Source organism: Canis lupus, chromosome 30 (genome assembly GCF_003254725.2).
Source record: "Canis lupus dingo isolate Sandy chromosome 30, ASM325472v2, whole genome shotgun sequence".
In the NCBI taxonomy this organism is placed as follows: domain Eukaryota; kingdom Metazoa; phylum Chordata; class Mammalia; order Carnivora; family Canidae; genus Canis; species Canis lupus.
In genome coordinates this window covers 25,661,094-25,685,598 of record NC_064272.1, presented here as the reverse complement: position 1 = coordinate 25,685,598, position 24,505 = coordinate 25,661,094, and the positions used below count along the sequence as shown (strand labels likewise).

Sequence of the window (24,505 nt, the reverse complement as noted above, 5' to 3'; positions counted from 1 at the left end):
CGAATCCCACATCGGGCTCCTGGTGCATGGAGCCTGCTTCTCCCTCTGCCTATGTCTCTGCCTCTCTCTCTCACTGTGTGCCTATCATAAATAAATAAAATAAATTTAAAAAATAAAATAAAATAAAATAAAAATAAAATAAAAAGGGATCCCTGGGTGGCTCAGTGGTTTGGCACCTGCCATCAGCCCAGGGCGTGATCCTGGGGTCCCAGGATCGAGTCCTGTATCGGGCTCCCTGCATGGAGCCTGCTTCTCCCTCTGCCTGCGTCTCTGCCTCTCTCTCTCTGTCTCTCTCATAAATAAATAAAATATTTTTTAAAATAAATAATAAAATAAAAATGATAAATAAAAATCTTTAAATTAAAACACACACACACACAAACAACCAGAGGGAGAGAAACCAGTCAGGAAGCTATTACAGTGGCCTGGCAAGAGATGACAATGGCTTGTATTGGCCTGGTAGCAGCGGAAATAGAACTGGCTAAGTTCTGGTTATATTTTAGAGGTACGACCCATAGGACTTGCTAAGAGAGAAACAACTGGAGTTCAGGGAAGCTTAAATAACTTGCCTGAAAGGGAAGAAGGAGAAGAATACCAAGAAAGGGATGAGTACTGAGTATTAATAGTGCCATGTACTTCAGTCCTAATATTCATCCTAGTAATCCTGCAAGAGAGATATTATTTTACCTACATCTTATGCATAAGGACGCTGAGGCTCAGAGCACTGAAGTAACTCCAGATCAAACACAGGGTCAGCTTAAGGTGGGATCCAAACTCAGGACTCTGTGTATCTCACAGTCTCTTCCCACTGTTGTTTTCCCGAAGTGATAGTGGAAGGGGAGCCCTGAGTGCAGACTCAGGTAGAGCTCCTACTACGTACCTTTTCTTCAAAGTTATTGATGCTTAATGAGAACCTATACCATCCCTTGCTGCAGATCCCCCAGTAAACCATTATTTTTAACCAAAGCTAAGATACCTTTCTCCAATTTCCTTTCTGCCCCCTTCCTTTACGCCTCATAATCTCTGAGTCAGGGTCCACTCCTCTTTATGCAGTTTAACTGCCAGAGACATGAGCCCCAGTGCCTGCCTCCCTTCCTGAGGAGCTGTAGCTGGAAATTGCTTGTGCAACCCGATGACAACTTATCTATATTTAGCAGAAAAAGTGGTGGCAAGGATCTGTCCAGCTCAATTTTTTTTACAGTTTCAATGTTCAGAATCTCACAGACAATCTCCTGAAAGGCACATTGGTCCTGACAGTATCTGAGCGAAAGGAAGTTTCCTCCAACTCACAGGGTTATCCGCTGGAAGCCTTGTTCCAAGAAATTATGTGGACATCCATCGTAGAGCAAAGATGTGATGTCCCCAGTGCTCCCCCCAACCCCGACATGAAGGGCTGCTGGTACTGTAGGCACTTTGATGACTTTTAAGTGTTATTCTAAGACAGGAAAACAAGCATGAAAGGTTTAAGGGGGAAATGGACTATGATGTAATTGTTTATGCATTTAAATGATATGTATAGCACTTGATTTTTATTTCTTTTCAATGTGGCATGGAAAAGAAATGCAAAGTGCTGCTGATGGTTTCAGAGCAAAGATAAACTTGCTTGGGTGGGGAGGTGAAAAAATTGCAGCAGGTATTCTCAAGCGCTTCATATGATGAAATCATTGCCATGGAGGCTGATTATCGCTTATACTAAAAGTAACTAATTCGAGGATGAGACACAGTTTAGCTTTTCTGGAGCCAGACTAAACCAGATTTAGTATATAGTCCATGACTCTGACCCTCCTCACTGTTGGTCAGCCAGAGAGAATGATCTACTAATGAAAAGCAAATCAATTAAGAAGAGCTAAGAAATAGGAAAGTAGAGACCATTAAATAAAAATGGGAATTTTCAAGACAGTAAAATAGCACCAATTGTATTGCAAAAAGGGAATTTAGAAGGGGAAAAAATTGTATCCGGTGAGTACTTACTTATAGTCCTCTACTTTTTAACGTGCAAGATGTGTCAATCCTCGGTTGTCGGAGGGGGGAGAAACCTACCATAAAAGAATTTTTTATTTGCTTTAGAAATAGAAATTATAACAAATAATTTTTTCATACCTTCTTCCAGTCCCCAACTTCATTTTGGGTTAAATCTTATTCGGAGGAAAAGCACTTGGTTTAGAAATGTCCTGTCTCGTTTTCACAAAATCTCTTCTAATGAGATGAGTTTTAATGTTGCTGTGTCTATTAAGGAAAAGAGATGAAGAAATAGAAAATCTACTTTTTGTACCATTGCATTTCTTGGTACTAAAGCTTCCAACACTGTATTCCAGAAGTTAATTAACAAATCATTATTAAGAGGGGAAAAACATATGCAATTTGGGGGAAAAATGAAAACAATTTTTTTAAAGGAAGGAAAAAAGACACCCAAAAACCCCATACCCTAAGATTTCACTGTTAACAAGCCTTAAAAAACAAAGTTATTCGGCACATCCCTTGTTGAACCTAATAGGATGGTTGTAATTCAGACTTTCTCTCGTTTATCATTTTGTGACCATTTCCGGCAATTTTCTACAGATTTATGAGTTGGTACCTTTCCTGGTGCCTTAGAAGCCCAAACAGAAATAATCTTCCAGCACTAAATGTCTTAATCTCCTCCCTGAAAGTTTTCTCTGCTTGAGATGAACAAAAAGATGTATAATCCTTCTTTTTTATATTCCTGTTCCCATGACTATCAAGAAAATGAGAAAGTCCTTCCTGATTTTCTGTGTCATAGCATGAGCCCCATCTTCATAGACATCTGAAGAACTAACACTATCTTTTTCACCTAAGACCTGAAACTTTAAAGGCAGGCATTCTCTTTAAACAATTTTCTCTGTATATCATCTTGGCCAGCTTTTAAGTTGAAGGAATTCAGTATAAGAGCTAAAAAAGAACATCTAAAAAATAATTAGGGGCGATGAATCTGCTGGTAAAAGAATAAGCAAAGAAATCAGTAGAAAACCCCTAAATATAATCTTGCATATGTAAGAATAACCTGAAACATGTATATATGGAATACATATAAAAACTATGGGGAAAAGTAGTCAGGAAGTGATACCATGATCATTGTTAGCTTACCAGGGAAAGAATCATTTTTTCTCATACCATATAACAAATTCTAGATAGATTAAAGAAATATTATTTTTGAAAAGTTAAATAATTGAACGAATATGTTTCTGCATATTGATCTAGTGTAGGGGGGTGAAGATTTTCAATACTTTAAAGCAGTGGAAGAGATGATTGAGTAAAAGGTCAGTAAGCTGAAATGTAGAGAAATATAAAATATCCATATGTCAAAAATAATCATAACAAAATCAGAAGACAAGAAGCAAATTGGTAAGAAACGACCAAGTTAATGACCTAATTTATAAAGTGTTACTATAAATCAATGAGAAAATAGACAAAGGTCATGAACAGACAATTCATAGAAAAGAAAATACAAATAGCTAATTATACAGTAAACAATTTTCAGCCTCACCAGTGAATACAAAGCTAAATAATAAGAACCTAAAAAAATAGGAAAGATTTTTAAAATAACGTTAATCAATGCAGTGAGAGCTTCAGGAAGACACTGATATATTGTGCTAATATAAATTAATGCAACCTTTTTGGTAATATGTATTAAAGATCTGAAAAATGGGGGCACTTGGGTGGTTCAGTGGTTGAACATCTGCCTTTGGCTCAGGTTGTGATCCCAGGGTTCTGGGATCGAGTCCCACATCAGGCTCCCCACAGGGAGCCTGCTTCTCCCTCTGTCTATGTGTCTGCTTCTCTCTCTGTGTGTCTCTCAGAATAAATAAGTAAAATCTTTAAAAAAAAGACTTAAAAATGATTATACTCTTTTTTATTATTATTATACTCTTTGATCTGGTGTTTCTCCTTCTGTTAGACTATCCTAAAGAAATAATTTGAAATGCTAAGATTTAGCAGTCACATAAAACATTAATTTAAGTACATCCTAAATATCCAATATTAGAAAAATTATTAACAAGTTATAGTATCATCATATGATGAAAAATTTTGCTGCCATTAAAATAATAGTTAAAGAATTAATAATGACACTAGAAAATATTTTTGACTGATTGAAGGAAAGCATAGTATGTGAAATTCTGTGTACAGAATGATCTCAGTTACATGAAGATAAAGAAATTCTAGGAAAGAATACTGGAACCATTCTGAACTGTGGTTGCATTTGACTAACAAGGTAAGGTTGAGTGATGTTTTGCAGGCTTCTTTTAACTTCTTTCAAAATGCCAATTTTTCTACCATGTATATGTATTATTTTAGAATATTATGAAAAGAAGAAAAGTTAATCTTTGAAGAGGTTCTAAACCCTAGAACATGCCAATCTGGCATAAAGCTTATTTTGAGCTGAAGACAACTGGGGAGAAAAAGATACAGGACAAACTCTCTGACCTCCCCCTCTCTATCAGAAAGGGCAGGAGGATTCTTAACCACCAGAAACAATCCTAGACTCTTAACAGCCCAGAGTCTGCAACAGGGGAATCTATGTAACAAACCTTACTAAAACAATCCATATCTTCCACTGGCTTCTCTCATATATTTATCTTCCTACAGTTTGCCACCCTTGGAAGTCTAAAACCCTTTTCCTGTGTCTTGTCACTTCTCTTCAAATTTATCTTTCATGGCTAAGATGCCCTAGAAGCCCAAGTTCTAACCACTTCTTTGAGTTACTCCTCACTAAGTATTCCATGTGTGTGGACTGCATGAATCAACAAACTTGCTTGCTTTTCTCTCCTTTATCTGTCCTTTGTCAAACTAATTTGCAGGACCCCAGCAATAAACCCAAGACAGGTAGAGGAAAAATCTTCCTCCTCTATAAACTACTATAGTAAAAAAACAAAAACAACAAAACACCAACAACAACAATGGTAGGCATCCTTCTTCTCCAGCAATCTTAAACTGCATTCTACTTGATAGTAGGTATCATTGGATACTTCGAAGCCCATGGAGGAACTACTGTCCACTGTGAGTCAGCTTACTCAAAGAGGCAGATTGCCAGGTGTTTTCAGGGAGGGAGTGGATAGCTGTTTTCCTCTCTTCTTCTTTCTCCAGGTTTAGTTTCCACTTCTTTCTTCCCTTCTCCCACACTTGATCCAAGTAAAAGCCAGGGAATATGAGCACCATACCTCATTTCCTTTCTAAAAGTGGTGAGATAGGGTTGCTTTCATCTCATCTTCCAAACCTGCTAAGATAGACCCAAAAAGGAGGATAACATGGGTTTCCTATATGATGAGAAGGAATGTTCTCCATAAGAACCTGGCCGAGCCTCTCCAAACCTCTTCTTGTAGACGGTGCCTGGATATGCAAAGAACACACTTCCTAAAATAGTTCATTTCAGAAATAGAGGGAATGTTTAACCTAAAAAATATATTTTGGTGTTTTAAAATGGTATCTCGGGATCCCTGGGTGGCACAGCGGTTTGGCGCCTGCCTTTGGCCCAGGGCGTGATCCTGGAGACCCAGGATCGAATCCCACGTCGGGCTCCCGGTGCATGGAGCCTGCTTCTCCCTCTGCCTGTGTTTCTGCCCCCCCCCCCTCTCTCTCTGTTACTATCATAAATAAATAAAAATAATAATAAAATGGTATCTCTTAGAGTGACAAACCTCATCTCTACTACCGCCACAACCTCTGAGTGAGCCAGATCTGAAAATAAAGGAATGAAAAAAGGCAATCATTCTTGCCTGGGGTTGACTAGGACAGAGGATGGAAGATGAAAAGGCTCAGAATGCATCTCCAGCCAAGTCCAAGGTTTTATTTTGTTCTGTTGAAATTAAAAGCAAAATGCAAAGAGTACTTTGCCTAACTCATTTACTCTAACAATCTTAAGCACATTTCTGTTGCTGAGGAAATGGAGGGCTGAGTCTCTGATTCAGTTCCGTGATGCCACATAGCATCCTTCGATGAAAGCATTGCTGTCTTTTGTGTGTCTGGAAAGCCTTTCCAAATACTCTTTCCCCTTTAAGTGTCATAGTTGCGTTCTGATTGCCGAAGGCATATTTTAAGTCAGTAGGTGCAAATGTAATTGAAATCTATCAAGAAATACCTTTTTAAGGATTATCATGTTATTAATTGTGGTTATCTTTTTCTTTACACCTAGAACCCAGAAACCAGGAAAATCTAGCTTTTTTGGCTTTTTTAGGGGGAGGGATTTGAAGGCCTCTTTTCTTCCCTCACTCCAATAAAAAAAGTATAATGTATTCTAGTCAGACTAAAACACATAATTCAGCAATATGCCACCATCACCCTAAGGTTTAATATTCTTTCCACTGAAAATAAGTAAAAATAGCGCACTATTCTCAAACTTGATGGTTAGGAAGAGAAGCTTATGGGAAGAGTATAACCTAACAGCTATCTTTAAATTGCAATTTGAGGGCCACAGTCATTTGCATTCTTCCACTTTCCCTGAGGCAGTACCCCATGTGCAGAGTCATGGTGGTAAGAGCTTAGCCCCAGTGACAGAAACCATTAAAGATTAGAAGCAGAGGGCCAGGTCTTACTTCATGAGTTTTCATTAGCTGACTTGTGTAGGAAGTAAGGGCTCCAGTCTTTGCTAACCAAAATGTTAATGGCTTATAGACAGCAAGAAATTAGTGAGATATTTATCAAGTACCTGGAACAAGAGTTGACTTTCTGTGAAACATCGCTCTAGAATCAAAGCCAAAATCTCTCTCTTCTCGTCAGATGAGTCTGAAAAAATAATCATGTCAGAATTAGTAAGGCAAACAACACAAGGAGAAGAGTGAAAACAAGCCCATATTAAATAGGACTGAGGGGAAAATACTTCAGCTTCATAATAACAGAAGAGGTGGGATTTAAGAAGGTAAAAAAAAAAAAAAAAAAAAAGTAGTAGCACTGCTTCTTTCAGGAATGCAAATGTCTGGGATCCCTAAGTCATTTGTCCTGAATCTCTCAGGCAGGTTGGGGTCAGACAATGGGGAGGTACAGTTGGGAGATGTTAAGTGGCCTCCTAAAAATTCAGTTTAAAGTGATTATTCAATGAGAGTGTATGTGTTTTTACTTATTAGAAAAGTAATAAACAATTACATTCAAAAATGCTGTCATTACCGAAAAATATAATGTTAGAAAACTGCCCCCCACTGCCCTAATGCAGAGATGATCACTTGTTAAAAATTGGCAGTAAAAGTATACTTTCATATGATTCATATGTTATATCCTTTAAAATAAAGTTATGAATAGTTATAACAGTATGAGAAATATGTATATAATAATATTAAAGTGAAAAAGATTGGGTACATAACTGAATCAAAAGACATCAAATAAGCCTATGACTGGAAAAAGACAGAATTATGTCAAAATATTTTAAAAGTTAGGGTAGTCTATATAGTTGTTTAAGTACATACTAACATATTTTTAAAAGTGTGTGTGTGTGTGTGTGTGTGTGTGTGTGTGTGTGTGTTTGATGACTACCTCTTTGCTTCAAAGAGCCCCTTTTCAAAGAAAAGGATACTGAGTTCCCACTTGACAGCCTTGGAGTGAAGGAAAGAATATTTGGAGATCATTGGTAAATAATGCTTTGAATCTCTCTTTGGCACATGAAACTGGATTTCAATCCTATTTAAAGGTCCCCTGGTAAAAAGTCTTTATATGTTTCTCGGGCAAGAGAAGGATAGAAGAAACTATATACAAGACTTGGGTCGGGCAATTGATTTTAATTGTGATTTCTGTTCATGACTCAGCAATTTCAGGCAATTCTCTGCTTTTACCCCAGAGTTATCCCTTGTGTAAAATGGGAAGGATGATAGAAAGTCTGAACTTGGGGACTTGGTCTCCCAGCACTGCTATCAACTACACCTGCCTTTTGGCAAATATCCAGCTCTTCTCTGCCGGGGTCACACATTCTACCCATTCACGAGAGCCAGGAGGCTTAATTACCTGGAGTTTCAAAGACCTCTGGACTCTCTGACGAAGAGATTGTTTAAGTTCAATGTCGTATTATCCAATTCCTGAAGTGTTCATTTTACAGAGATGGAGAGGAAGAGTACAGAGATCAAGCTGTGCGCCCAAGGAAGTTTAGGAAAATTTGGGGAAAGGTTTTCTATGTCTTGTAAGTGGAGGAAATGCTTCAAAGTTTGAGAAAAGTCACATAATACTTCCACACACATAAAATGCTTCTCGGATATAAAATACTTAAATTAGAGAGTAACTTAAAGTCATCAAAATTCAAACTGGCTGTGCTCATCTTCTCTTTCCTTTACATGAAAGTGCTCTGTGGTTCTCTCCTAGCAGCATCAACTTGGATGATGGATGACATTGGTCCTGTCATCTTACAGGGCCTACCGTGACATATCCTGGGCTGGGTGTTCTCAGATTCCAGGGCCAGCGCAACGTCGTGGAGGAGTTTTTCACAAAACTGAGGACTGTACGTTGGAAGGCTGCCGACTTTGTTTAAGAAGTATTGCTCTTCGTTCTAAGAGAGTGTCCTTCCTTCTTGGGGATATTCAAATGTCACTTTCTTTTATGAATTAATGATAATTGAAGATGGCAATTGTGGTATCTTTAACATTTTTATTCGATCAGATTTAAACTTGGCAACAGTATATTGATCTTCCACAATGTCAGAATTTCTTTTTCTTTTCTTTTTACATTTTACTGTTCTGTAAAGTCCAAACTTGAAAACATCAGTCTGTGGCTAGTTCTGTCTCTATGGTAATAGGGAAAATGCAGAGAATCACCATTTTTAACCCAGGATATCAAATTCCTCCCCTAGTTAAAATGTGTGTCCCAGCTAATAAGTAGGACACCCAACGTGGTTGAATTGTATTTCTCTGTCCACCCTCTATTAAGGGTTCCTAAAATTAAGTTGCTGAAAGATCAGAAAAGAAGGAGGCAGGGGGAAGAAAAATCTGGATAATAAACTGGCTAGTTAATGGACTCCATGTAGATTGATGAGAATAAAAGCATGTCCTGGGACGCCTGGGTGGTTCAGTGGTTAAGCGTCTGCCTTCAGCCCAGGGCGTGATCCTGGAGACCTGGGATCAAGTCCCACATCAGGCTTCCTGCCTGGAGCCTGCTTCTCTCTCTGCCTCTCTCTCTCTGTGTCTTTCATGAATAAATAAATAAAATCTTAAAAAAAAAATATATATATATATATATATAAATAAAAGTATGTCCCATGCAATATTTCCAGCACACTTATACTAAAGAATCATTGTTTATTTTTAATTTAAATTTAATTTAAATGTATTTTATCTGGCAATCCTACATCCAAGACTACCTGATCCTCTAGAAAATATATAGGCAATAAAACATGAATTAAAGTAGCCCCTATAATATACACAGCTATTCATGAAACACACGTTAAGTGGCTATTACTGAAATACTCTTTTGGTTGTCTTTATGTTGTCTGGTTTTCTTATCTAAATGTGAAATGTTTAGATGATAGTGTTCTTATAAAAGCACAACCACTGCCAATTAAATCTAGAGAAGAGTAAAATGAGTTACCTGGCTCCCATTCGGCTTACCTTATGAATGAGCTGATAAGCAGTGTTTACAAGTCAGTCCCCGCCGAGTCACTCAGCTGCCCACCTCTGAGCTGGCTGCTCAGGTGCTGCAGAGAATGGTTTCCTCCAACCCACTCTGATGTTTCGGGATCAGAAAGGATGTGGGTGGAAGTAAGGAGGAAAGCCAGGATCCTGTGACACATTCTTAGACATATTCAGCGTGTGCAACCAGCACATTTGTTCTTTGTTTCTCACTTTTCCCTCTGCCTAACACAAAGTTTAAAAGTCTACGTTATTTTTTCATCATGCTACCTGGCAAATGTAGATTTCCTCACCTTAGCTTGAAACAAAAGTAATAATAAAACTGTCAAGTAGCACTAGTAACCTCTCTGATAATATTTGCAGGGAAATTACTTTCTGACTGCAAAGTTGACACCTATTTTCTGTTAGGGAAATGAATTTATATGAGCTGGAGATTGGCAGGGAAGTGGGAGTCTAGGTCAGATACCTGGTGTGCATTTCATTACAATGAGTGTGATTGTGCTTGGTCTTTTGTTTTGTTTTTTCCTTGGCCCCCTCAAGGTTGTTGCAAAAGTAATATGAGGGGGAAAAATATGGTGAACAGTGTTCATATGTCCAAATAAATGGAAAATGAATATAAAAATGTAGAATTGGAGCCGATTGTGTGGTCAGCTCTCAGATGGGCTGCTCAGGGTTGTAAAGGGAAGCTGGGTGAGAAGGTCTCATCCTACTTCAGGCTCTGTCTCGATGAGGAACCTCTGGACATCAGGTTTTTTCCTTCTCAAATAAAGGGATTACATAGGCTAATACATAGGCTAATATGGTTCCTTACAGTTCTGATCTAAGGAGGTACAGAGGAGAGAAGGAATTTTGGAGTTCCAAGTTAGTGAACAGAGCTCATCCACTTACCTTCTGGAGGTTTGAAGGCTAGATTTTTAAAATAACAAACTTGCTCCCTGATCTCATGATCTGACCTTCCAATGTAGAAGAGCAATCATTCTTTAAACCTTCCTCTGCCTACCCTGGCCTTGACAGAGGAAAATCACTTGGACCATGTTCTTGGTCCTCCTGGGGACCCAATGAGCTCTGTCACAGACTGTCCCTCTGGACTCCCATATGCACAGGTCACTGTTATTGTTCTTTTCCAAGCGGTTACTTTGGTTGGATGAAAAATAAGCAGAGTTCAACCATCATAATTATTTATATGGGTACACAAAGACGACATGTCCCATGTTTTTTGTTTCTAAATCACATTCTGGATTCTCAGAATTTCTTTGCCATATGTTTTCCAGCCCTTTTCCCACTGGGCTTGTTCCAGTCAGAATCTGTATGAAACGCAGCTCCTTTTGGTCCGTGTTTTAAAATTGAATTTGGAGGGGAAAACACATACGTTTCAAGGTAGGCGGTATATACGTTGATTCTGTCTTTTGTGACCATGTAGGAAAGATGGTGGAAAATAAAGGTCTCTCTGGGGTCCTCTCCACTCTGAGCCCAGAAGCACATTACTGCATTGTTCCAGATTTCCCCATGCTTTCAAAGATGGCTGTCCTTTCCTGGTACGAAATGCTATCGCAAAATCACAAGCTTTCATCTTCCATTTTATCCAGAGTGCCCTTTTTTTTTCCCTTGGGTTTGTGCCAACACCAGAGAATTTAAACGAGGTACCTCCCCAACTTCTCAGGAGCTCTTGTGTTGGTGTCATTTGTGGGACACGTTCTCAATTTATGCAGACATGCCTCTGGCCCCTGCCCTCCGCTGGGCCCTAGTTATTCCTTATCCCTCATTCTTTGTCCTGTAAGCCCTTGTTGCCCTTCCCAAGGTGGAAAATCACTGGGCAGCCTCTACCTCTGTGCAGCCCACACCTAGAACATTGCTGGCCTTTGCCCAAATTGTGCCACCCCACTTGGGATCACCTGACACCACTGTGATCAGTCTTATGACCTGGCAACATCCCACCTGCCTACCCAGTTCACTCTTGCTCCATTCCAGTGCCTCTTACAAGCGATTGCTCATATGTCTTCTTGTCACTGTCCCATGTCTTGTCAGGCTCATCCAACCCCTTTATTCACTCAGCAAAGTAATTTGAGTACCGCCATGTGCTGCTGGGTAATGTCTCCTGTCAGAGTAAATAAAGATCCAATACTTACCTTCAAGATGCTTAGACTCCAGGGAGGGAGACTGATGATAAAGAAATAAACAATCAACCATTATAAACATTGAGAAAAGCTGTGAAGAAAACAGATGCAGTCTCTGGAAAGAGTGGCAAGGGGAGCCTATTTTGCATAATGTCCCCTGTAGAATGCACATTTAGCCCTATACGTAAACAATGAGAAGACGCCAGCCAAGGGGAAAAGAGGGGTTGGATGTGCCTCCCAGAGTTTGGGCTCAGCCTATGAGCAGGCCCTAAGGCAAGAGAGAGTTTGGTGTGCTTGAAAGCTGGAAAAAAAAAAAAAAAAAAAAGCCTTTCTAAATCCTCCCCACTTTTCTAGTCCCTTCTTTCACATAGACCTGGCTGACTGCACCCACTCACACTCATTAGTCTGTCTCCTGAGCTGTCCTAGGTCATTGTCTCAGTTCCCCTTACTTAATACTCGGTTGCATGCTGTCTTGTATCATTCAGCTATGTGGAAGATCTTTACAGGATTTGAGTTCCACACTTCATCTCTCCCAGAGCATCAGTCAGGGTTCTATTTATACAGGAGGTGCCAAAGCAACACTTGAATTCAAGTCAATTCAATAACCATGAATCAAATGCCTGGTCTATGCTAGGTGGTACGTGTTAGGTATTTAGCTCAGAGGTGGTGTTTAAAAATAAACAACCCCCAGTCTAGCCATGAGAGGAAACATCAGATAAACCCAAACCAAGGAATATTCTACAATGTATCTGATCAGTATGCCTCAAAACTGTCAAAGTCATCAAAAACAGGTAAAGTTCAAGAAACTGTCACCGACCAGAGGAGGCTAAGGAGATATGACTACTAAATATAATGTGGCACCTGAATAGCATCCTGGGAACAGGAAAAAGACATTAAGGAAAAACAAACCAGGTCTGAATGAACTATGAAATTTAGTCAGGAATAACATACCAGTGTCGATTTCTTAGTTGTAAAATACATACAACAGTAAAACAGGATGTTAACAATAGGGGAAACTGTGAGAACTCTATTTTTTTTTGCAACTTTTCAATAAATCTGAAATTATTCTAAAATAGTTTGTTTAGATTAAAAATAAACGAGAGGCGCCTGGATGGCACAGTTGGTTAAGCATCCGGCTTTTGGTTGCGGCTCAGGTCATGATCTCAGGGTGGTGGGATTGAGTCCCATGTCAGACACCACACTCAGTGTGGAGTCTGCTTGAGACTCTCTCTCCCTTGCCTTCTGCCCCTCCTGCTCATGCTGTCTCCCTCTAAAATAAATAAATAAATCCTTTTTAAAAATTAAAAGTAAATAAATAAGCTATCAAGACATGGTCCCTACCCTCTGTGAGTTTACACTCTGGTAAAGAAAACACATCTAAGTAAATATATGCAGTACAGCATGGTAAAGGCAGCAACAAAATTGCATACCAAGTACAAAAGTAGCTCAAATGAGGGCATGATCACTTCAGAGCTTTTTTTTTTTCTTTTTTTAAGGCCTCAGAGCATTTAGAGAAGGATTCACTGAGGAGAGAGGCACCTGGCACTAGGTTTTGAAGGATCACTAGGAATTTAAAGAATGTAGAAGACAAGTCTAGAAAAGACTGATTCAGGCCCTTGACACCTTTGACAAGGCATGCAATCCTTTCAAGCAGTTTAGTTTTGACAAAAGGGAAGGAAGAAAAAGAAAAGAGGAGATAAGCTTGAGTATTTGCTGACAAATTATGGCACAATTGCTAGCAATCTCATTGTTTGTGGCTGGAACTCAACTGCTGACAGCAGCTGACCCACAGGGCCTCTGAGTAGTGCCCACCAGGTCTCCTTCCCATCACTCTCCACCCAGCTGTTGAGGCCATCTGTTTGGTCACCGTGGACTCCATAGTACATTGGGCAAGGCACACCCCCAGTTTCCGGAGGTGGCTGGATAACCAGGAAAGGACATGAATGCAGAGCACCACAGGAGGTGGTGACTTGGGGACTGAGGCAAGAGCTCAGTGGTCAATCATGGGCCATTGTCTCCAAACTGGACAGGCCAGACTGTCTGCCACACCCATAACTGCAGGTAAAGGAGGTGGAAGGCAAGTCCATTGAGAGCAAGGGCATTGCTCTGTTGGTGCTGTATCCCCAGCATCCCACTGGTTGGCTCAAGGTCAGTTCTTCAAAAAGAAAATTGTTGAGCGAAGAACAAGACTAACCCCAAGAGACCCAGTGGCTCTCACCACAGATAAATGAAAACACATGGCAACCCAATCTGGGGAGGTGGCCCACGGTTAGGAAGTGGCCGTCCTGCAGTGGAAGAAGGATCTCTCAAATTTTCTCTCATGGGAATTTGAACAGTTCTGAAGTGGAGGAAGCAGTTAGGAGGCAGATGAAAAGCAGAGGGGACCTTGAGGTAGAAGAGCACCTCAAAGGACCCTGTGGAAGCTATGTTGTAAGGGAGCAAAATCAGCGAGTGAGTCCAATAGTGAATAAGCCAACTGCTGTCAGAACAGCGAAGCAAAAATACAGAGAAAAGCAGCATCCCTAAGAGAGAGAGGTCCCTTGCTGCCACAAAGCACTTAGCATAGCGCTGGCACCTAAGTGCTCCATAATTGTTATTTTGAAGTTGTTTTATTCTTATGGGATTCCCATGAGAACTATGCTATTCTTATGACTCCACAAGTATCCTTACAAGAAGCATCCCTTAGCTTAGTGGGTTTTTGTACCTTGCAACCAACAACAACAACGACAACGACAATGAAACTAGACACAAAACAATTCCAAAATTATCACTGGTCAGAATTGTAGCGAATGTTTGGCATAGCCCAGTGGGGGCCCTAATCCTTAGGGATCATTTTCTCTGTCACTCGTACAGGGAAGGTCCCTGCATCCTGTGACCTCTGTCTGATAGATCTGCTGCAGATCAGGGATTTCCTGGTGTGGGGAGAGTTAGGCCCCAGGCACCAAGCTGACTCACCCTGGATTGAGCTGTAGGCAACTGGAGAAGTCAGAGGCTGGGAAGCTGATGTTGAGAGGAATATAGGAGCGCTCTGAAGACATACCTCATCCAGCTCCACCCCCAGAAAATGGTACAGAGTTCATATTTTTACTTTATCACTTAATCAAGGGTTTCACACACATGAGTATTATTTATTTATTTTTGAATAGGTCACCATGGGTACATGATGCAGTATTCAAAAGGATATAAAAGTAGGGGTGCCTGGGTGGCTCAGCCGGTTGAGAATCTGACTCTTGATTTTGGCTCAGCTCGTGATCTCAGGGTCATAGGATTGAGCCCTGTGTCCAGGCTTCATGCTCAGTGGGGAGCCTGCTAGGGATTATCTCCCCCCCTTCCTCTGCACCCCCTCCTTCTTACACACACAAACTCCTCTCTCTCTTTCTAAAATAAATAAACAAATCTTTTTAAAACGGGATATAAGTAGAGGTAAGCCCTGTCCTCTAGCCAGTAACTGCTTTCTAATGCTGCCTTCCAGAAATAATACATTCTGTGGATATAGGAGCATGATGAATCCAAACATACATCGTGGCATCTACACATACATGCACGTTTAGATACACACACACTGTTCTACACGTTGATTTTTTTCGATTCCCAGTGGCTCTTTAGAGCTAAATCCATATCAGAGCATGCAGAGTTGCCTTAATCTTTTTAACAACAGCATGATACTCCAATTTATGGATACAGCAGCAGTTATTTAATCCCCTACTAGTCAATTCTGAGTTGTTCTCAGACTTCACTAATACAAACAGTGCTACAATGAATATCCTCAAACATGTACCAGTTTGCACATATGCAGATAGATGGGCAGGATAAATTCCTAGATGTGGAACTGTTGGGACTAAAGGAAAGTATATTCGCCATGTCATTGCATATTACAAAGTGGGCTTCCACAGAGAATTTACCAGTTTACGTGTCCACCAGTAATGTATGTGATTACACCCACACAGAATGCATAGCTTTTTTATTAAAAAAAAAAAAGATTTTATATTTTTGTAGCAAATATAAACATACGAGTGAAAACCTTTTGCATAGCTTTTTTTCTGACGCCCCGTCTTTCCCTCTAAATGTCTCTCTCGCCTCATCCCCTGTGAGGGTTTGTGCACCCACACAATGGCTTGCCCTCTCCCCAGTGGAGATTGATTTTTAAAGGCTTTCATTCTTTCTCGTACTGCAGTGGGTTTTCATCTTTGGTGATTTTCATTTGCAAAAAAAAAAAAAAAAAAGAAAGAAAGAAAGTTTTCACTGAGTTTTACATTCCCCAATGTAGAGGGTCTCTTAATCTTTCCAGAAGCAATTGCTGCTGCCACTATGCCAGGACCTATTTCTTCATTAATTTTTCCAAAGCCCTTATAATACTGGGGAGACCAATACCGGGGCCGATAATGCCCAGTAATTCTCGGTATTTACAGAGCTTCTTTGTCTGAGATCTCAAAGCACTTGACAGCATTAAATCATCATTCCCTTGGCTTTCTCAAAAGCATCTTTGAACCTAGAGGGATGATGCACAGAAATGAAATCTCTGCTTTCTATCCAGATTGTCTGAAAGGTGACCGGGGAGAGAATACAAACCAACCAATGTAGTTTCTAGCTAGAGTAGCATGTCTCTTTGGTTATTCCAATTCTTTTTACCTTTTGTGGATGCATTTCCAGTGAATAATCAATCTTCTATGTATAAGCAGCAAATAGAAATGTGGCCAAAGGATTCAACGATGTCGGGGCTTGAGTGCCTAGACGCAAAAAGAGGCATGTTCAGGCCTTCAAGCCATTTATGTGCTCTCTGGTCTGAGTCTCTGCCAGTCTTCTCTATCCAAGAAAATGTATAAATATGACAAAATGCCACTTCCTCTGGCCCATAAGAAAAAAGAAGAAAGGGAGAGAAGGAGGAGGGGAAAAAGCAAAAATACAAGGGGAGAGGGGTGCCTAATTCAGATCTGATATTTCCTTCCCATGTTGGACAGAACCCTATGAGCAGAAAGCCCAGCCCAGCCCAGCCACATGGATAATGTCTGATTCCACCAGTGAGTAATTGCCCTTTTTTATAAAGAGGTTTTCACCCTCACCCATCCTACTCCTCCAATCCTTTCCCATCCCCTAGTCTTCACACCCTCCATATCCTACATACAACATACACAGACTGTCAACCATAGAGCAAGTATCTAGTGGGGAAATGTTAGCAAACATTATCTTATATTTCAGATACAGAAACCGAGAGACAGGGAAGCTGTAATTTACTTAGTGGCAAAGATTCTGTGTTAGGCACACATGTCAAAAACTTCATCAGCTGGGTCAGGAATTACCAATCAATAGAGTGGATATTTTTAAATTTTTAAATTGTTTATTCCAGAAATGACACTGAGGATCAAAACACAAGTAAACAGCACTGCAGTCTCCCCACCCCAACTAAACATACTCGTTTTCTCCCTGTTGCATGTCCTTTGAAATTCATAATCCATATACACACACAGTAGTAACCAGACCCTACAGAAGTATAATATTTTGAGCAAGAGCCCAGGTAGTGGGGCCAGGCAACTTGCACTTATATCCAATTCTACCATTGACTAGCCGGGCCTTAGATTCTCCATCTGTAAAATGAGAATATTAATAGTTTACACCTCATAGAAATGTTATGAGGAATCAAGGAGTTATCCAAGAATATAGTACATACCTGGTACATGTCAGCTGCTACTAATATTATTAAATTTTGCTTTCTGCTTTTTAAAATGCATCTAAAGCAAATATGACAAAATCGTCTGATAGATCCCAAATCCTTGCTAAGCTGACTGCCCAATCCTAGTGGCATCACTTCTTCTGGGTTCTTGGAGGGCTGGGAAAGAGTCCTTCCTGCAGAGAGCCAAGCAGTATCTTTTAGCTCCTCTCAGGGCCTGTACAGACTGCCCCTGTTATGGGCTTCACTACTGTCTTGACCCTGTTAACCTACAAATCTCAAGATTTCAGGGAAAAAAAAAAAAGTGGGGAAATGAGAACCATAGAAGACACTTCACTCCTCAGGTTCCCAGGGCCTTGAGTAGCTGTATCCATCTGGCCAAATTATGTTCTGATTATTGCTGATCCTTTTCAAAATAATGGTAAAAGAAGAGGCATTGTCATTTTGGTAATTTTAAAACTAACTTAGCGGTTTTTGTTCCTTTAAAGTTTGTTCATGTGTATTGGTATAATTTCAACAGAAATTTGCAAGCATAGTACAAGTAAGTCCCATAGGCCCTTTATCGTTCTCATGTGTATGTATATGTGTGTGTGCGTGTACATAGACATACATGTGTACATCTATGTCTATGTATGTGTAAGAGAGAAAGAAAACGTTTTTCTTTACCTCTTTTCAGGGTAGATTTCCTAAGAATATGGTCTTCTCCTCCAGGACCACAGTACAGTGATCATAATCAGGGAATGGAATGTTGATACAACACTATTCCCCACCCCACAAGCTGTTTCTGTATTTTTAAAGCCTCACTTGAAAAAGCAGGTGTGGGACAAAGATGATAAATGTACATCAGAGCCTAATTAGGCCACTCGTTCACCTGGTGACCTTCTCACTGGAGTCGTTCTTCAAAGCCCTGCGCTAACAAGACTCCCCTGCAAGCCTGCGCGGGCTGCTCTCCCACTTGGCAGAAATCCTTTCTCTGCCGGGCAGCCCTCTGTTGCAGGCCCCAGTGATCACCCTTCATGGGGCATAGCAACAATTGACTGCCTTGCCTCCACACTGGACTTCGGGCGCTCCTAGGGCCCACCCGGGGTAACTGACACATCACTGGTGCTTAGGAAACGTTTGCCAAAAAACGAATGAGCCAACAGACACGTGCAAGCCTCCGGTGAGCGTTGCACTTGATCAAGAGTTGCGTGGTTTTGTTGAAAGCGTTAACATGGGTCAGATGCAAGTTCCCGGGCAGGCACACAATACAGGGAGGTGGGAAGAGACGGGTGTCTTAGGGCAGGCAAGAGGGAAAAAAAAAAAAAAAAAAAATCAGACGTGGGATCTTGGCTCATGCCTTGCTGCCACTCCCTCGAACTTTTTTTTTTTTTTCTCCTCCCTCTGCCCCAAAATATAGTAACTGCTGAAAGAAGACAGTTATGTGCAGGAGACGTGTAGAGACTAGATTCTCAGAAGAGCCGTGCCTGTGAGCATAAGAAACGCAGCCCAGGATTTCAGCACTTGGCAGCCCCGGGCTCCCCATCGTTCCTGCCACGTTAGCACGCAGTAACTTTCCGCGCTGACTCCGGGCTGCGGGGCCCGGCCGGGGGCGGGGCTCGGCGCTGTCCCCCCCACCCCCACCCCCCAGCAGCCACGCCTTTGGGTGCCCTGCAACTGCTCCTCCTCCTCCTCCCGCTAACCCGAAAAGCCACGCGTCCCAGCCCTGGGAGCGCGCCAGCCGAGCCGAGCTGAGCCGGTGCAGGAACCTGGTACCTTGCAGGGCCCTGGAACTGGAGCACCGCGCTCGCTTGCTGCGTCCCCAAGGGCTTCGCCTCCTGGAAAGCGCTGTCACCAAGCAGCCCCGTGGGTCCTGGGCGGCCGCTCCCTGCCGGGCCCAGCTGGTTCGAGTGTCACCAAACAAAGAGGGTGGTTGAGTCCTGCCTTATGGTGGGACTGCGCTACGGTAGAGTTTGGCACCGTGATGTTATTTCACTTTTATTTTCGCTTAACAAGTGCCTATGTGGCATTTGCTGCTGCAAGGCCTGGCACTGACTGTGCTGAGCGCTTTGCAAATAGGAACTCGTTAAATCCTCGTGGCAGCCTCTGAAGCAGGTACTGTTATTATTTTGACTTTTTGGCCGAGGAAACGAGACACACGCACCAAGAGGTTAAGTAACGTACACGGGGGAGACTGGGTCCCTGCCCTCGTGTGAACGAATGCCATCACACTCCACATTTTCTTTTTTTTTTAATAATAAATTTATTTTTTATTGGTGTTCAATTTGCCAACATACAGAATAACACCCAGTGCTCCTCCCGTCAAGTGCCCCCCTCAGTGCCCATCACCCATTCACCCCATTTTCTACATTATTTTCACTTACTTAATTTTCCAATGGACGGTTTTGTCGATCAGCAATGTTACTTGGATCATTGTGTAAATATGCGCTAATATTTGCAGTGCATCCCATACCCTGGGGGCTCCAGGGAAGGCTAAGGCGGATCCTCACTCCAGGAATAGTGGAGTGTGGTCAGGGGGATGAAACAGGGACAGTCTTGCAACAGAGGGAGATGCTGAGAGATGCTGACCGTGGGAGCTCCTGGAGTTGAAAGGAAGGCAGAGGAGAGTTACTGGGCAGGAATGGTTGGGGAAGGCCTCCAAGAAGGTGGATGGAACTCTGTGAAATAGAAGCCGCTTTGGATAAATGAAACAGAGAGGATCAGGATCAGCCTCATGTGGACAATGGCTTCCTGTGCCTAGGCCCAGAAATGCAGGCGAAGCTATGCATCTTCTTCAGAAAGCGCCTCAAGCAATGTCTGTGGTTCTACACCTTAGAAATCATAGAGCCCTAAAATCTTGGGCAGTTGGGTTTGTCCTGCCAGTTCCTGAGCCCCAGTGAAGTGGTCAGAATGGCTGGTGCTTGTGCTACAATCCGTCATGATTCATTATGTTGAAGTAATGATACAAAGAAGCATGGGGGCCAGACAGCTTGCATGCTACAGATGTCAAGGCTGTGAGAGTGATGAAGAAGGAAAGCAGTGTGTTTAAGGTTCAAGGGTTATGAGTAAGTTTCAGGGTTCCCTTATGGGTTATAATATTCTTCTGCAATAAAATTCACATATTTAAGCAAACAAAGCAAAACCAAACATCCCACAACCCCACTGATGATGAATGTACCCAAAAGGAATCATCATAATACATCATCTGTGAAGATGGGTGGCCATATTTGTAGCCCCAAGATATTTTATAACACGGAGGATCAAATCAAACTGGAATGGCTGCTGACAGTGTCTAAAACTAAATTTGATCCTCAACAGTCGGAGGAATCAGAACTTGCCTTTGTCTCCAAAGAAAGATGAGCTACTGAAGAAGATGTGTCCATTTGTGTAGTGGTTTTATTACCATAATCATGCTTTAAATCAAAGAAGCCATTACTGGGTATTGAATTCTGGAGAGTGCACTTTTCATTATAAAACATTACAGTAAGCAGCTTATGTCCAACATAATTGCAATTAGAATTTAGTGAACCACAGGAAGGGACAGTCCATGTAGGATACCTCAGTGTAAACTCGTTTGCCAAGAACAAGTTTTAACCTTTGTACAGCTGGTGAGAGAAAGGTTCCAGTATTCCCTGTGAGAATACCTGTCAAGTTTTCATTTGATCAGGGAACACCTAGTTTATGTTTTTGAAGACCACTCCCTTTTTAAGCTGAGCACCTTTGGGCATGTGTCAGCAGGAGGTGTTGGGACAAATGTATATTTAAAAAAATCGCATGAAAAAAAATTGCATGAGCTTCAAATCCAGAAGATTAGCAAGATTTGGGAAATGGTAACACAAGAAAAATGCCAAAGAAATTGTCTGTTTGGGGAAGCAACATTTGAAGAGTAATTGGGGGAGGGGGAGGTTGAGGAAGAGACTGCCTTTAAAAGATAAGACTCAGAAGATAGGTACCCTGCCTGACTTGTGGTAGAGCATGTGACTCTTGATCTTGGGGTCATGACTTCAAACCTCATATTGGACACAGAGTTTACTTAAAAAAAAAACAACACCTCACAGGAAAGATGACTTTCTGCTATCTTGAAATGAGAAAATAAATTATTTTTACCTTTGTCACCAAAGTATAAAGAAAGAACATACTATCTATGCATCCTGATTCTCACAAAGTTCCATTAGGGAGAATAAATACATGGAAAAAAGTTGTGTCCACATAATTTTATGGTGAGTTGAGGTTTGGTAGGAGCAAATGTAGCATGGAGTAGGTATCCTGCTTCTTACTATTTTAATCCAGTCATTCAACATTTGACATATTTATTGGGCACTGCTGTATGCCAGGTACCTGGAATGCACACAAAAGAATAGGTTTCAAGATGTGTGTGTGTGTGTGTGTGTGTGTAAGGGCTCTGTGTCAGTGTGTACTCCACACTTGGTCAAAGTTGAGAGAGGATTAAGTCCTGCTACTCAAGCATTGTTCCATTACTGTTTCTGAGCATGGTGCTGCCATCAGATTCTTAGAGTCCCTAGTTAGTTCTGCCAACACCTCGGGAACACAAGAGGAGAAAACCAGCCAAGCTAAGTGTTAATGGCCAAGAAAAGAAAAATACGTAGTAATAGAAGACTGTTGAACAGCTTATCTGTGGTCTATAAGGGTCGTGTCATTGAATGATTATTCATTCAAAATCCATTCAAAATTGCCCTCAGCTATAAGCTCCAGTCACTTCTCTGTGACTTAATAGTTTTGAGAACCAGAGTCCAGAGTTTGACTTCCCATTATCACTCTCGAGAGCACAACACCCTAATTTTTAAGCATCTCAGTCTCAGCTTCCTCGCTTCCCCCCACCTCCATGTGCACAGGGCCACCCCAGTCTCTAACACAGTAGGACCCTATGCCTGAAACAACCCTGCTCCAGCTCGGGCTTAGCACCTGTTGTCAAGGACCAGAGGCAGCCAGGCTTTCTGCCCTCTCTGGGGCAAATCTGCCCCATCCCCAGTTTTGCAGACCTAATAAAGACTGGACTTAACGAAGCTCACTATTAGAGGCTTTTCTATCTGTATATATGTTTTTGCTTTATTCTTTCTTCGTGATTAATATGGCTCATCATCCGCTGCATTATGAAACTCACAGGCATTGAAATTGGCCCGTGACAGCTCTGCCTATAATCCCTCTGAGGGAGCCTGTGGACAGGGTGTCCACTGAGCCAGATTCTCACTCACTTTTCTGCCTCTTGCTGAGTCGTTATCTCAAATCTTGCTGCCTTTCAAGACTCAGTACAGAGTTCACCTTTTGCTCCTGTATTTTTGAGGTAAAAATAGAGGCCCCAAATTTCACTGGCACGGGTATCACCTTTTTGTTTCAATTAGTGGACAAGCGCTGACAGAGGACCAACTAGGTCCTCCACCCTGCATGACTTCTTTATTTATTCAAGTAATCTGAAAAATAAAAAGGCCAACTGTGGTGTGCCAAGCACTGTGGTGGGCTCTGAGACCATAACACTGAGCCCGAAAAAGACTGAACCCATTGGGTTCACCAGCAGAGAATATCTATCAACCTTGCCTTTGATAACTTCCTCTCAGATAGAAAGGAAAAATCATGGGGCTGCCGGGGGGGTTTGTTTTTGATGTTGTTTTGAAACACTTTGATACTGTGGAAGTCTTCCTCAAAATGCAGCGTCTTTTTATATGAAGCCCATCTCACACGGGGAGACCTTTTCCATCCAATCTTCTTCAAGTTATTTTCTTGGAGATCTGCTTCAGAGTTATGTGTGACACTGGGCTGGGAGCAAGGGGCTTTCCTACAGCCTTGTCACTGACTCAGCAAACCTTTGAGCTAATCGTGCCAAACCTGGATTTGCCCCAACCATGGAACGGAGGTGTGGTCATTCTTATTTGTGCAAAGTGCGAGATTATTCAAGGAAAATCAGTTTATTTTTACCTGAGAAGCTTCCTTCTCCAAACTCTTTTCCTGGAACGAGGTTCTGACATATTTGGGGTCTGTTTTGGTTCCAAGATTAGAATCTCTTAAACTCTGTGACCACTGGAATTCCTTGAGACTTCCCCTAAACACGCCTTTGGTGCTCTTCCAAACTCTTGATTTCTTTCTGAACCTTTCTAAGGACTACAAGGGATAGTCTAACTTTTAGTTAACAACAGATACCAGCAAAACAACAAACAGAAGTCAAAATTTCTCAATCCTTGCCAACCAGTGACAGTCCTCGTGCAACTGGGAGGGTGCCCAGCAAGTGTGGGAGACAGATTTTAATAGACAACGAGGTGAGAGGAGAGAGAGCGGGTGCATGTGCTGGCACTAGTCTCATACACGCCGGAGACACGTCATCATACCAGCCTGGAGAAACACACACCCTTATGGGGTTTGATCAACACTTCTACTTTTAATTTTTTAACACTATCGGTTCACATGTTCTCAAGTTTACCTTGCCCTTGTGAATACCCAAACCACAAATACATGTGTGTGTCTGTATGTATGCATACATACATTAAACAGGATGTAAAGTGTCATATGTATGTGAGTGGATTTGTACCTACCAAGTTGTGTGTTTCTAAAACTCTTTATATTGAGAATCAGGAGTCTTCTGGAGATGCATTTGCTTTCCCGCATAGCATTGGCACTTTTTGGATGAAATGAATGTGGAATATAAGAAATAGTGAAAGAGGGAAACCAAGTGGGGGAAAATTAGAGAGGAAGACAAACCATAAGAGACTCCTAACTCAAGGGACAGAAACAAAGGGTTGCAGAAGGGAAGGTAGGTGGGAGGATGGGGTAACTGGGTGACGGACATTAAGGAGGGCACATGATAAGATGAGCACTGGATGCTATACTGTATGTTGGCAAATTGAATTTAAATAAAATATCTTTTAAAAAATTAAAATTAAAAAATAAATGAATGCAGCTCACCCAAATGAGATCTATCCATAACAATGCTCATGGGTTGCCGGATGTGAAGGAGCAGCATGGAGTGAGGAAACAAGACTTCTTTCCAAAGCAGCCCCCTTCAACCTTGGTCCACGGGACTCCAGGCAGCTAAGGGTTCTCATAGCAGCCAGGCCTCGTCAGTCATTCCTTGCTCATTAACAAAAGGACTTGTCATCTGGAGAACTGGTTGCCATGTGTTTATTGTTAGGAGTTCAGGACAAACAGGTTCCAGCAATGCACAAAGGTTTTTCTGGCAAACAGAAAAC

General features: G+C 41.5%; 1 protein-coding gene and 1 long non-coding RNA gene across 4 annotated transcripts in view; one reads left to right on the top strand and one right to left on the bottom strand.

The window, feature by feature from the left end:
- RORA (RAR related orphan receptor A) overlaps positions 1 to 24,505 on the top strand; it is a 711,297-nt gene that overhangs the window by 564,527 nt on the left and 122,265 nt on the right. The gene's annotated exons all lie outside the window — the stretch shown is intronic.
- LOC112675827 (uncharacterized) lies at positions 2,180 to 19,299 on the bottom strand. Of its 2 annotated transcripts, none has more exons than XR_004810729.2 (4): positions 19,086 to 19,299; positions 16,295 to 16,392; positions 6,659 to 6,735; positions 2,180 to 5,233 (listed from the first exon to the last, which is right to left on the bottom strand). It is a non-coding gene; the product is annotated as an uncharacterized LOC112675827 (long non-coding RNA). The 2 variants fall into 2 exon arrangements; XR_004810730.2 differs by having other exon boundaries at positions 2,180 to 5,230.